The sequence below is a fragment of the Lutjanus erythropterus genome, chromosome 7 (genome assembly GCF_056507025.1).
Source record: "Lutjanus erythropterus isolate fLutEry1 chromosome 7, fLutEry1.hap2, whole genome shotgun sequence".
In the NCBI taxonomy this organism is placed as follows: domain Eukaryota; kingdom Metazoa; phylum Chordata; class Actinopteri; order Lutjaniformes; family Lutjanidae; genus Lutjanus; species Lutjanus erythropterus.
Genome location: NC_139323.1, coordinates 6,851,198 through 6,865,627, shown reverse-complemented (window position 1 = coordinate 6,865,627; position 14,430 = coordinate 6,851,198). Strand labels below are relative to the sequence as shown.

General features: G+C 40.3%; 1 protein-coding gene across 1 annotated transcript in view; it reads left to right on the top strand.

Moving 5' to 3' along the window:
- Positions 1-14,430, top strand: part of gng12b (guanine nucleotide binding protein (G protein), gamma 12b) — a 42,302-nt gene that overhangs the window by 9,701 nt on the left and 18,171 nt on the right. The window contains exon 2 of the mRNA XM_084722483.1: positions 96-158. The gene's annotated coding sequence lies outside the window, so the exon portion shown is untranslated. The remainder of the gene's footprint in view (positions 1-95; positions 159-14,430) is intronic.

The following is a 14,430-nucleotide window of genomic DNA, read 5'->3' as shown; positions in this document are numbered from 1 at the left end:
GTGGTGTCGAAGAACCATTCATATTGAACTGTGAATGTTTTGGTTTCCTGTCATGGTTGGTTAGTAATTTAAACATTCTTTGCTTTTCTTTCCAGATTTATGCTGATCACACAGACTGGGACCCCCCTACAGGCTCTTTGAGATCCTTTCCCACACAGGTCAGTGTCTCTGTCAGTAGACCGGCTACTATTTGTCAGCTGTTGTCACCAGCGTCCCTCAGCCTTTACTGTAATTGAGAGAAGGATCAGGTAACAAACATTGCTTCACTGGTCTATCCATTATTAATCACACATAGTCCCCTAAGTCTTTCATATCTCCAGCCAGACATTATTAACTGCCTGCCAGGTGCTGGCCTCTGGTGGTGATATCAGGTAGTGAGAGTCTGGTAAATAGTATTTGTTTTATTATGAGAAATGCATGAATGTTTGTCTCTCATTAGCCCCCCCAGCCATGGGTTAAATTGGGGTTTGTAAAAAGGGCTTTTCACACTGCATGCTCTTAGCCCAGTGCTATCCTTAGCTATCCTTAGCCCTGGGATAAGAGTTAACCCTGGGATAACTTAGTACCTTTTTTAATACACATTGTTAACCCAGGGTGAGGCTAAGCCTAAGTCTATATGATTCACACTGCCCCTCTTCTAGCCCTTGTTTAAAGAGTCTGTACACCCACACAGGTCTTTTCCATTAACCTGGCTGATTATCTTCTTCTTCTAATCTTTTAGCTCTGTTTCACACCAGCTGCTTTTAGCCCTGGGTTTAGTCGATTTTCAGGGGATAACCCTGCAGACTCAGGACTAACCCTGATCTGGAGAAGGGCCAGCTAGCCCTAAGCTAAAGTCGGGGCAGCCCATTTTGGAACGTGCCAGGATGAAAGCTCTTTTAGCCTAGGCTCCCTTAACCTGGGTCTAAATGCAGTGTGAAATACACTGTAGAACTGCAACGATTAATCAATGAATTGATCATTAATGACTGATGACTGATTAATTTATTATACATTCAGCTATTAAACCTGTCAGATTCTGAGCTATTTTTCTCCCTACCTTGCCATCCAGCTCTGCCATCTGTACTATTTGTCCGACTGAGCTTACTGACCTGCTAGGTAGCTTTTAAGGAACTCGTTGACAGGAAAAAGGGACACCCAGATGTTCCCAAGTTCCCAAGTAAATGACCTCATTTAGTCATATGTTCTCTACAGTTAGTATTAACAATATTTGAGATATATTGTCTCTGCCTTGTATGTATTTTCATATAAATGGCAATGTTCCATTTGATATCTTTGCCATTTCTTTTTCTGCAGTCATATCCATTTGGTTTTGGTTTCTCCTTTCATCCACTTCAATACTGTAAGAATTTGTGTAACATAAAATTAATTATGCAAATTTGGAACATTTGACCCTCCTTCTTTTTGTTGTAGTAAGGTTTCTTCTTCTTCTTCTATTATTCCAAATACAATTTGAATTTTTTTTTTCTTTTTTATTAAAATCCTTCTTCTTTTATTGGTATCAGTGATGCTTGGAATAAAAATAATTATTGTGGAAGTACTATCATTTTTATAGTTTCCACTCTGCTTAGTATTCTATCTGGTATTAATCTCTGTTCAGATCCTGCCTTATTTTACTTGTCAAAACACAGTGGTTATGCTCATACATTTAATCCAAGTTCTTACTAATACTGATGCCCAGATATTTTATTTTATTTTTGTCCATTTAAGTTTATATTCATCTATAAGAACTTTGCTAACTTGTTTTCTTATTAATGATTCACATTTATTTTTATTTAATTTATACCCTGAAACTTTACTATATACAGATAAACTTTTACATCATTTGCATAAAGTGTTAATTTATGCATTTCTTTTCTTAGCTGTATTCCTTTCATATCTACATTTGGTCTAATTGCTTCTGCCAGCACTTCAATATGTACAGCAAATAAAAGTGAGGAAAGGAAATTTTAGAGTGTATTTTGACACAGACTTTCCATTTACTGTTGATTTTTTTCTCCTGCTTACTTTGTAATTTGATTTTTTAAGCAATCTCCTCATGACCATAGACACAGCAGGAAGTATTATAATGACTAATAATTCTTTCATGTTGGCTTGTACAAATTGTTTTAGGAGTGGCTAGAAAATATGTTCAGCTGTTCTTTATATGGTTCTAATATCATGTGGACTGTTAGTTCAGGATGAGAGCTACAGTGTGGGATGTAAGTGACATGTGATATCAATATGTTCGTACAAACCCTTAAATCTGTTTGTCAGCAGATTTAAGATCCTGCTCACACTGAAGGATCTCAGTCCCCTGAGTTCTGTGGTAATACATTTTGTCCACATGGTGGCACTATCGGACAGTCCATTATCTTTAGTCCTAAGGTTTAAGATAACCCTTAATCATTGTAGTGCCCTGCCCGTTAACGATTGGTCAATTCACCAGCTTTGATATATGTATTATCCAAAAAGCTCTCTCTTTGTCCTTATTTGGTCAGGATGCTGCAGAACTGTAAACAAGACAGTGTCTGCTTCCTGAGCAGAACCCAGCAGTGTTCCCTTCTTATGTAAGTCTGTTTCTGTTTGCAGGCGTCTCGACTTCATGTGTGTGAACAACGTTTTGCTTAAAGCATCACTGCACTGTGTTGTCTTTCAACAGCTGTAAACAACTGCACACGTGATAATGACACATACAGTCCTTCATGCAGGTGACATTCTGCACATGATAAAGACAACATCATAAATCTCAATAAAACTGGCCATATGCGGAAATATGAGAAATATTGTTGTAGATTCACGAGGATAGCTTTGAACTCTGTTTAATTGTGACTATAATGTAGAATAAATTGATTGATCAGCAGATTAATCCATAATGAAAATTATTGTTGTTGTAGCCCAATATAATAGTAGTTAAAATTAACCAAAGGACTTTTACTTCTATTATTATAACAGTGTATTTTGGTATTGTACTTAAAGTGGCTACAGGGAATTAGGACTGCAATGATTAATCAATTATTAGTTGATTATTAAATTAATTGATTAATTGATTAATCAATTAATCAGCTTGAGTTTTTTTTTTTTTTTTTTTTTTTTTTGAGAGAAAAGTCAAAATTCTTTGATTTCAGCTTCTTAAATGTGAATATTTTCTGGTTTCTTTTCTCCTGTCTGACAGTACTTGAATATCTTAAGGTTGTGGACAAAACAAGACATTTGAGGACGTCTTTCTGTACTTTAGGAAACACTGATTGATTTTACAGATGAAACCACTATTAACTGATCGAGAAGATAATCTACCAATTTATCAACCATGCAGCCGTTCAAGGAACTTACATATTGTGTTGATTTTGGAGACTTGGACAAATTTAGACAGAAGCTGTTGTATTTACACTGCTGTAACCATGAAATATAACATCAAATATAAAATAATCTAGTGAAAAATCACCTACTGCTTTTTTTTAAACTGGCAAAGATGCTCCTCACTGTATCTTTGTCTTTGAAAATGGAAACACAGGCTCCTCCTGTGGTCTCATTATGTAGGTCATACAGTCATCAGTATTAAATTAAGACTGTTTCATAACCACTTAAAAACTCCTTGTATAACTTTAAGTAAACTTCCTCTGCTACTGAATAAAATATATCGAGTCAATAGTAGTAGGTCAGTCACTTAACAGTACGCTCATAACAGAAAACATAATTCATCGAATTTAGGTCAGGAGAAAGGACAATTTTTAAAAGTGTAGCTCTGCAGAGACAACGTTTGATTGCATGAGCATCACTTAAAATTAAACGAGAGTGAAAAAAAAAAATGGCCCAGTCGATATGCAGGTGTTAAACAAAGGTTCCCTTTGCCAGCGTGCAGGTGTGTTGCTCAGTGGCTGCAGAACATTCTGCACAGCTGGAAGAAACAGAAACGCAGGGCTGGCTGCACAAAGTTGCCAGTTGTTTCCCCACCTTAAGTTGCCGATTGAAGGTTGGGTTTAGTTTTTTAGTCCACAAAACTGAGTTACACAGGAGCAGTGTTGTAGAATCTCCCAAACAATGGAAGGGAATGGTGACCAGTTTTCCAAGTTGAAAAAACAACAGAATAAAAACATAAAATGCCTGCATACTGCTCGTCTGGTGTAATCCAAGTCTCCTAAAGACCCAACATGATAAGTCTTCACTGTAGATCCTTAGCTTGGAGCCTGGTGTCATGTGCACACTGTCTGAACTGGGTGTGTGTGTTGTGACTGTGTGCAAACGGCATGTCGGGACTTTAGGAGACTTGGATTACACCAGACAAGCAGTATGGAGGCATTTTATTTTTTTGTCTATTTTTGTTTTTGGTGTTTTTTTTACATTTGAAAACTGGTCACCATTCACTTCCATTTTTGGGAGATTCTGCAACGCTGTTTTTCTGTGAAACTCCAGCAGTGTTTTGTGGAGTATTAATGACTGAATTTTAATTTTTGGATGTACTATCCCCTTAAGTGCAACACTTAACGCTTAATTTCTCCTTAATTGAGAGATTTACCTAATGATGATGCACAGAATCCCCTTAAAAGGTTGGTTAAAAAGGCATTTACTGCATTGAAAGAGATTTTACAGCAGTAAAATTGTAGTTTCTGTGGAGACCTTTTGTTTGCTTGCACTGACATATGTGATATCTATTATCACCTCCATCCAAGAGATGCTAAAAATGATGACAGGGAAAGTACACGGATGTTCAGCTTGAAAAACGGACGTCCATGTGCTCCCCATGTTTGAACCCATGTTTCAAGTTCATCCTTAATTAATTAGATATTTGGTCCATATAAATGGTGAAAAATGTTGATCAGTGTTTCCCAAAGTCCAAGATGATGTCCTCAAATGTCTTGTTTTGTCCACAACCCAAAGATTTTCAGTTTATTGTCAGAGAGGAGTAAAGAAACCAAAAAGTATTTCATGTTGGTTGTGAGGATTATTGGTTTGTCCAGTTGTTCCTTCCTTTGTCATGTGTAATTTATTGATTGATTGATTGATTTAAAGACAAAAACTTCCGCCCTGTGAAGCATTTTTTCACTTGAGGCCATGGTAATGAATTGACAGCTAGGTGTGCACTGTGCATGATGCCCTTGTTTTAATCTGTAATTGAACAGTTACCTTTATTTGTATTCTGTCCACAGCAGTACATTGTTTAGCTTTCTACTGGTATCTTCTTGTGCAAAGGTGTGCCGACCAGAATGTACTGTAGCTAACACACTGACTATGGATAAGTTTCTCATACAGCCCCATTACAAATAATCCCAGACATCACTTTAAGGTGCAGCTGGCCCACCTCTCTGTTAACACTGATACCACCGCTCAGTAGGTTCCCTTCAGTGGCAAATAATGAATCCTGCCAACACCTGATTGTGATGATCGTTACATAACAGCGAAATCTCAGGTACTGAAATATCAGCTTAAACGAAAGTTTGGACTCGGTGCAACTTGAGCTTTTGAGTGCCAGCAGGGTGTGTGTTTATAACATGTAGGAGGAGATTTACACATTTAGTGCATTATTGTCGCACCCAAGGGAGATCCCAGGCCTCTTCAGGCATGTCCTCCATCCTGTTTCATAAGCATCTGCTCATATATGGGCATCTTCCTTCCTTGTGCTGGGTTGCACGACGTCCGTTTCCTGAACACCCCCCTTTCCCTCCAAACCCCCCCCCCCCCCCCCCATCAACACACACACACACACACACACACACACACACACACACACACACACACACACACACATTCACACTCCTACTCATGTTGGTTAGCCATGGGCAGAGGCGGGAGTGTCTCTTCCCTGTGCAGGAAGCAGTGTGGTTAATACTCATTTGATCACCGGTTCCGATGGCTCGCATCCATGACCAGGCTGCGAGCCAGCGCTGGTTGTGTACTCTGACTTTTTTTTTTGTTTTTGCTGAGTGCAGCTTCCATCTGTAACCATATGTCAAGACCGATGGAAATAGCTCATATGTCTGCACGTGAAGCAGACCATGCTGCACAAAAGCAGAAGAAAAAAACCTGTTTGATCTGTGAGAGACAGAACAGAAGACATCCAAGACCTTTTGTTCCCATGTGCAAGATCCTTGGCAGCTTTCTTCTGTTCTCAGGAACTGCAGTGTTGTCTGTGTTGCTTGTAAAAATAAATCTCAGACTTCCAGAGATTTACATTCTTAATGTTATTTATGTACCTCTTAACTCTGGGAATTCCAACCAGGATCGGTGTGCCGTGCGCTGGGTGGCCTCCAAGTGCCCTGGGTTGCATGCAGATAGCACTTGAGATTAGCTTTCCTATCTGCATGGCTCTAATGTAGACACATGTTGGCTTTGAAGTAGGACAAACAGCCTCATCAAGTTTTTGCCACAGGGCACAGAAAGTATCAGGAGTATGCAGCTGGGGCGCCTTCAGCCACTGGATTCTACTTTCTTCTCATTCACCTGGACAAATATTGACAATGCAAAACATGTGCTTTAAATTACAGCTAAAAATGTAGTATTATGGAGCTTATTAGCACAGGAACATTTCCCGTGTGATGCTTTGTGGGAAGAAAACAGAAAGTCAGTCCAAGCCAGCATTGTGCCTACACAAAATCATTAGTGTGAATGAGCTATTACTGCAGTTTCACATGTGTTACAACCATGCCCCCCCCCTTTCCTGTTGCCTCCTTGTGACATATTATCAGCCCACTCAATAACTAGGTCACTGCAGATCCCGTTTCCATGGATAGAATATTCACACATCGGCCTGCCAGGTGCTGACTTCACCTCTGTGTGTGGAGGGAATATCAAAGAGGGTTACATATATGTGCTGCTTTTAGCCATGCTAGCGTTATGTCTCCAGGGATGTCCACTGGCTGGTCCACTACTTTGGTCCAGACTGAAATGCCTAAACATCTATTGGATGGATTAAGATCAACTTTTGCACAGATGTTTGTGGTAATGCCTTTGTTGATCCTCCTAACTTTTCCTCCACAGCTACCAAGAAGTGCAGTTTTTAGCAAAATATCAACTATTGCATGGACTGACGTGAAATTTGGTTCAGGCCTTCACATTCCCGCAGGATGAAAGCTTAGGTGATCCTTACACTTTTCATGTAGTGCCATCATCAGGTGAAAATATAATACACACCACTCTGACTCTGTTTGGCTAGTACTCCTTGCCTTCGCTGGTTGTGTTAAATAGGCTTAGGTATGAAGAGTGAGATTGGGTAAAGTTTGGGAAAGGGGTAACCTGACACGACAGATGGTTTGTTAGACAGAACCATCTGGGAAGTTGTCTGTAGAAACTGTTTGGAAAAGGTCAGGCACTTTCAAAAAGCACTTGGCAAACTGGACATCAGTTTAGCAGACGAGAGCAGGACAGTAAAACTAGATAAAGTTGGTAGAGAACATCAATGAAATTTACAACCGGATGTTACATCTATAGTTCCCTCCCACAAGAAGAAACCTTTAGTGATGTAGCCAGCAAGAAGCGAATAACTTCTGTGACAACAAACATCAACATAGTATGGATCAGATAATGTCACAACATAATTTTCAGCTAGCTCGGTTAATTGGTCCAGTTAGCTTGCAAGCACCACTTGATGTGAGTTTGCTTGGTGGCATATAAGCTGAGCAGACGATAACGGCTTCCAATAAGATAATAGTTTTACAATGCTCTGCAATACTTCGTATAACAACTACTGTACAAATATGAACGTACTTACAGTGAGCAATCAGGATTCCATCGCAGTATTCTTTACATCGGCATCACTGCAGCCACAACTACCCAGCCGGCTCAGCAGCGTCGCTTAAGATCAGTAAGTGCTTGTGCCACCTGGTGGTGTATAAGCTGTGCGACACACGGACAAATCTCCACACACATTTGCAGATCTCTACCGTGGCAAAAGTATTGCAGAAATTGTGTAAAAAGACCATCTGATGTGTAACTCATGACTTTTCCATGACCTTTTTTTTACACATTTACATCGCTGATTATGCACACTCAAATTCTGAATACACATTTGCAGATCTTAGTATGCATTTAGAAGTTCTTTTACACATTTGCGAATTTAATTATGCACACATGCATTGAAATAGGCCACAATATTGGCCATATCAGTTCTCCTTTTATCTATATTAGAAATTAATGAAAGCATGAATGAATAACCTTTCTGGAAGGAATAACTCTAATTTTACATTTGTAATAGAATACTAAAAGAAAGCTGCATTTTATAGCTACAGGCCTAACTAGAATTATTGCAGAGACAAAATTATTTTATTTCATATATTTTCATTATATTCTTTCTAAATAACATGACATCACCATAGCAACATGCATCATCATACGTGTTTTACTGTCTTGCTATTCTGTTGGACTGTTCATCTTTTTCTGTGCCATCCAGAAGGTGTTTTCTGTCTGCTGTCTAGCGTCTGCCTGAATCCATGTGAATGCAGCATACTTTGGTTCATGTCCAGATACCTGCAAAACTAAAGACATTCCCATCAGCCACAGCTGAACTTTGTGTTTAGTGCTGAATAGCAAATGCTAGCATCCACTTCATAACACTGAAATAAAGTGATGAACATTGCAAACATTATACCTGCATCTTAACATTGTCCCTGTGAGCAAGTTAGCACGCTGACATTAGCAATTACCAGAGTACAGCCTCACAGAGCCACCAGCACACTTTAAATCTTGTGCCATTTCTTATTTGTCATTTTACATGCTGATGCATAATGTCTTTCCAAGGAAAGTGGTTCTCCGTAGCAGAAACCCTCTAATCATGGCTGCAAGGGCCTGACAATAAACAGTCCACACAGCGTGCTTTATCTGTCTGTGTGCTGCTGTGTCCACTTTGAGAAGCTCCTGTGCCACGTGTCTGCCAGACAAGAATTCCACCCTGATCTTTGCCGCGGGAGCCGTCCAGGGAATGTCGGCCTCCAGTTAACAAACATAAGGGTCTGGCAGTTTAGAGAGGAAGCCCAAGTAGCAGTCGGGATGTCACCCTGCCCAGAAAGTCTGCCCAGCCACTGGTTACATGCCTGGGATTCTTTTCTACAAGCTGCTCTTTCCTCCTTTGATTTTTTCTCTGAAACATTTTGCTCCACCAGACAGTGGCAAAGGAAATATTTTCCAGTCCAGGAATAAGTTGCTTTTAATTGCATTGCCTTACACTTGGTGGTCTGTGCAGCTGTAAGAATGCGCCTTTGATTGATGTTCATTAGGGGCGAAACAGGGTGGTATGCTGCTCGGCATTGCAGCCGCGTTCCATTGGAGTTACACTGTTCTGAAAACAAACCGCTGCAACCGGCCCGCACATATTTTCCCTGTGAGATCCTGGTCGCTGCTTTGAATGAATACAGCATTATAATGCGCCAAAATGAATGAGTGAAAAAGGCTCAGTCATCATTTGAACTCTCTGCACCAGACTAGGTCTGAATATCATATCATGTAGGTCATTGTTGACTCAGTCAAACAGCCTCTCCGGGATTGCACAGGCTTTTTGGGGGATTTTGCCGCCCAAAATGCTTGACTTGATGGCAGCTTTTCTAAAAAATTATGATGCATATTGCAATGTTTGTAAGCATTTTTTTTTTGCAATGAAATTTGTGGGAGCAAGTAAAAATTGCAAAAAGACCCTTTCAATTTATTTTTATTTTTATTTTTTGGATACATGCAGGGAGATTAAAACTGCATTCTGCTTCTACACTGTTTTAAGGAAGGTTACTTAGAACACTCAGAACAAAGTCTTTTTGGAGCTCAGACAAAATTATTAAATATAAAAGTTTGTTTTTTGTTTAATTTTCAAATATCTACAACAATGACAAACCTTATGTTGTTTTCAGTACCCATGACAAAATTTAAAAAGCAAAAATACAAAGGCAGTAAATATTAAAACATTAAGTCAGTTCATTGTAGAGCTGCAACAATTAATCAATATTAAATGACTATTAAATTAATCAACAACTATTTTGGGGATATTCTGGAGTTATTTATGGTTGCAAAATACTCAAGGTGAATAATCATTTTTTAATTAAAAAATTGCCCAAATTCTCTAATTTCTTTACTCCTCTCTGACAGTAAACTGAATATCTTTTGGTTTTGGACAAAACAAGACATTTGAGGACGTCATCTTGCACTTTTGGGAGACAGTGATCCACATGTACCATTTTCTGTTGCAGCCCCAGTTCATTGACATACGTGTTTGGCGTTTGCACAGGGGACTGCTATGATTGGTGTAACTCATGGGACTCCACAATGATTGGTCCAATTTGTGGAGAAGCTGCTGCGATTAGACAAAATTGCAAGACCGGTTGAATTTGTGTTAGTTGTTGCGATCGTGAAAATGCAACTTCCCAGATTGACTTTTTGACTGGATTCTGGATAAAAGGCAGGACATTTTGCATCTGCTCTTCTAAGGAACAGACTCATGTAAATGATTTATTGCAATCTGATAATGTGCATTCAAAAGTGGTGTGTTTACCTTACATTGTAAAACCCTGTTCTGGGGGCTGGGTCATGAGAAAGGCGGTTCAGTTTTACTTGCAGACAGTGACCCAGCAGGTCAGAGCATGTGGCACTTGAGAAACAGAGACCAGCTGACATTTAAATTGAGAAGTCCTGCAAGAAATCCTGTGACTGGATTTCATGGATTGTGGTAGTTCAGTTGGTTAGAATGCGTGCAAGCCTGGGATTATAATAAATACACGTCTGACTTGCAGCATTCCTTCTTTGCAAATGTAAATTTCTTTCAACTGTCAGTGTCACGTGTCGGCACGCATCTGCTGCTGAGCCTCCTGCATGCATGAGCTAAGCATGTGCCTGTGAGCACGAGTGAATGCATTAAAGAGGACACACACACTTAAGTTTTGTGCAACAAAGTCACACCCTGTTAATGGTGGAGTTGAGTCTCTGCACAGCGGTCTAGACTGAACAAGTCCCTCAAGAAAGTCACGTTCTCCATCTTGTCTGTTCTCATTCTGCAGAGATACATTGTGCACAAATGATGGACTCTGCTCTCTTTGCCAGGTCACAAGATGCCTTTGCACACCCTGCTTGAGAAACAGTTTTACTTTTGTTTCCTTTGAAATCAAACTTTATTGATTCCTAGTGGTTGAACAAGTACTCAAATCATTTAGTAGCAATAATCAATAGTTTTTGGTAATGTATGAAATGACAATATTTAAACAAAGAATTATAACTTTCATCTGCAGCTCCTCTCAACTCTATGGAACTTTATAGTGAGTTTCAGTTCAGCATTTTTCTTAGCTGCACAGCTGCAACTTTACTTCTGGTTCACTCTCACCGCTTGCATAGAATCATTTTTGGCCGCAGCGGCTGCTCCAGAAGTTTTAAAATCCCATGTGCTCTACCTGCTCAGCACAAAATAGCAGACAAAGTTAGCTGCCAAACATAGTGGAGTGTTGAGAGGCAGTTAGCTGTTTTCCTCAGGAGCTGGAAGAGACCAAAACTCTCTTATAAAATAATATGTAAGATTACCCAATGACAATGTAGAGACGAGGGGAAAGAGAGAGGATCATGATATGCAACAAAGGGTCCTCAGCTGAAGTCAAAGTGACGGGGCATGTTCCACAATGGAGCACCTCATGATGTGAAAGTGTTTTTCAGATAATTTGAGATTATTATTTTATTAATCCTGATGCATTGACAATTAATCAACAATGAAATGGTTTGAATAGAGCTCATTAGTGTGACTTGAACTTCTTACAAATTTGATGACTTCAGACTTGACTTGACAAAATCAAAAAGAAATCAAGTTCGACTTGAACTTAAACAACAGTCTCATGACTCCACTTGGATGTCAGCCTTCTGACTTCCTCCGAGCTCAAAAATTTTAAAGTATGTTATTTAAAAAAGTGATCAACGAACCAAATAATTTCCATTCATTTCTTTCATCGACTAAAATTAAAGCTAATCATTCTCAGCAAGTCGACACTTCGTGCCCCTGTTTGTTTAAGCTAATCTGACAGCAGGAGTTGCAGGAGAGAACCCTGAAGAGCTAATTATACGTTACTGAGCTCCAGCTAGAAAAAAATTCAACAAAAGATCAATTTGTTTGTGAGCAAAAAGCTATCAAGCGGTCGACAAAAAACAAATTGCAGTATGCAAAAATGTGGGTAGAAAATTAAACACCGAGATTTTACATTGCGTGCGACATTCGAAGTTGCACAAAGAAAAGCGAGACAAGGCAAATACCAACATAGTTAGCGAGCTAATACTTAGTTATCATGTACTTAGTTAAACAGCTAAGTAAATCAATCAGGCAGGAACACACTGTTAAATTATGACTTGTTTAGGACTCAAAAATCAAAGTTAAAGACTTGGGACTTGATTGGGGATTTGCCTGTCTTGACCTGGGACTTGAGTACCAAGACTTAAGACTTGGTCCCACCTCTGCTGTTTGGTGGTTAACAACAAAAGTAATACCCCTTTTCCATACGGCTTGTCTCGGTTTGGCTTGGCACGTCAGCCCAGCACAGCAGGGCTTAGCCTTTCCATTGCAACAGGGCTACTCGCTTGAAGGTGTGTCTGTAATTGAGGACGAGCAGCTTAGCAAGAGTCGAGCAGCTGTAAAACGGCAAATAAACTAAGAATGTCCTACAAATTCTTCATAATAAAAGTCTGGTGTTACTGTGTTATTCAGATGCTTTTATTATGAAGCAGCAAAACCAGGAAATTTTTTGGTTTCATGAGATGACTTCTATACGGCTCATAGTGAACATGACAGTGAAATACAGCAGCTACCTGAACATAAAAGCAGTCAGGCTTTTAGAATCTTCTTCCTCTCTGCTCTCCTGCATGGACATGAGTTGAGCATCACAACACGCTTATTTGAGGGGGTGAAAAGGAGGGTGGTCACAGGATCGCGGTTGGCAAGTTGTCACTGCAGCCCGCTTGGAGGCGGGTTGGGCTTGTTTTGGCCCCAGTCCAGAGTAGATCTATCTCAGGTGTGGTTCGGCACAGCTTGGCGCAACAAAAGTAGTAATGCTTTGACTCAGCATGGCCAAAAGTGCCAATAGAAAAGCCCTGCCATGCTAGAGGCTCTGTGAGTTAGTTTGTGCACAACATTGCTTTGAGCTAAGTGCCAGTGTCAGCTAACATGCTTGCAATCGCAATGTTAACATGCCGATGTTTAGCATGTTTCATTTTAAACATGTTCACCGTCTTAGCTTAGCATATTAGCATGCTAACATATAATAATTAGCACTGAACACAAAGTATAACTGAGATTGATGGCATGCCGCTTGCACGGCTTGAAGGTATCATATTTTAGAATCTCATCATCAGTTTCAACATCTTAATCTGCATATTAACTTGTAACTATAGCTGTAATATACATTTAAGACAACATTTCTGTCTAACGACTAAATTCCACCAGGCGCGGCTGCGTCGCATCAGCCGGAGCTGATCACAGCCATTCCACACAATGCTTGTGATTACACCAGCAGCGCCTCGGTGCGTCCCAGAAGCGCATCAATTAGCACAGAGCAGATCGAACTGGCAGGAAGTCAAACACAGAAAAGACAGGGAGAATCTGGTTAATTTTAAAAATAAAAGAACCCTTGCTGACACACAATCATAAAGACAGACAAAGTAAGTATTTAACCGCGTAGCCTGCTTATCCATGGTAGAAGAACAAAGAGCAAGGAAGAGGACCAAGTAAATATAATCAGGCGGGCAAAACACTCTGCTGCTGAAACTCTTCTGAAACGCTGCTGGTCGGGCTTGCAGCCATGTGGAGGATGGATCAGAGCTGTGGCGCAGACTGTGATTGGTGGAATCAGCCAGTAAAAGGTGAAAGTGTATTGTGCTGTAAAATACACAACTGTTATTCAGACCAGTTGAACTTGCATTTCCAGCAAAATGCAGGACAACTGAATCCACAGCGACACCACCTAAAAAATTCATACCAGGAAGTGTGAAACTTGTGGATTTTCCATATATCCTCCCTAAACAAGTGTTTGCATTCAGCAGGAGAACTCAAGAAGCCTTCCCATGTGCTCACTCTAAAAATGCGCACTTTGTACTTTGCAGTGACCCTTGTGCACAGCTGGGTGAGGTGCATGTTTGGGATTCTTTCTCAGTTAATCATACCTGTTTCATTGCTCTCAGCTCGCTCAGCTCTGTGTGTATGCTGCTCTCTGGTAAAACGTGTCGGGCCAAAGGGCAGATTACTAATGCGTTAAGACTGCAGGCGTGCAATCAGGTGGCTTCCAGACAGGGAGATGTAATGAGACAAAAGTTGCAGCCACTTGTGGAGCCTTCCCTAAAAGGGTACTTCGGACACGGTGTCCACCCTCAGTGTCTCTTGCATCTCCACGGCCTCTGCCTCCCCCCTCGGCTGCTCATTATGTGCAGTTTTAGTGCTCGTTCAGCTCTGGGGTGCTCCAAAGTTCACAGGAAGGAGCAGTGAGCGGGGGTGGGGGGTGGGTGGGAGACTCATTCCTG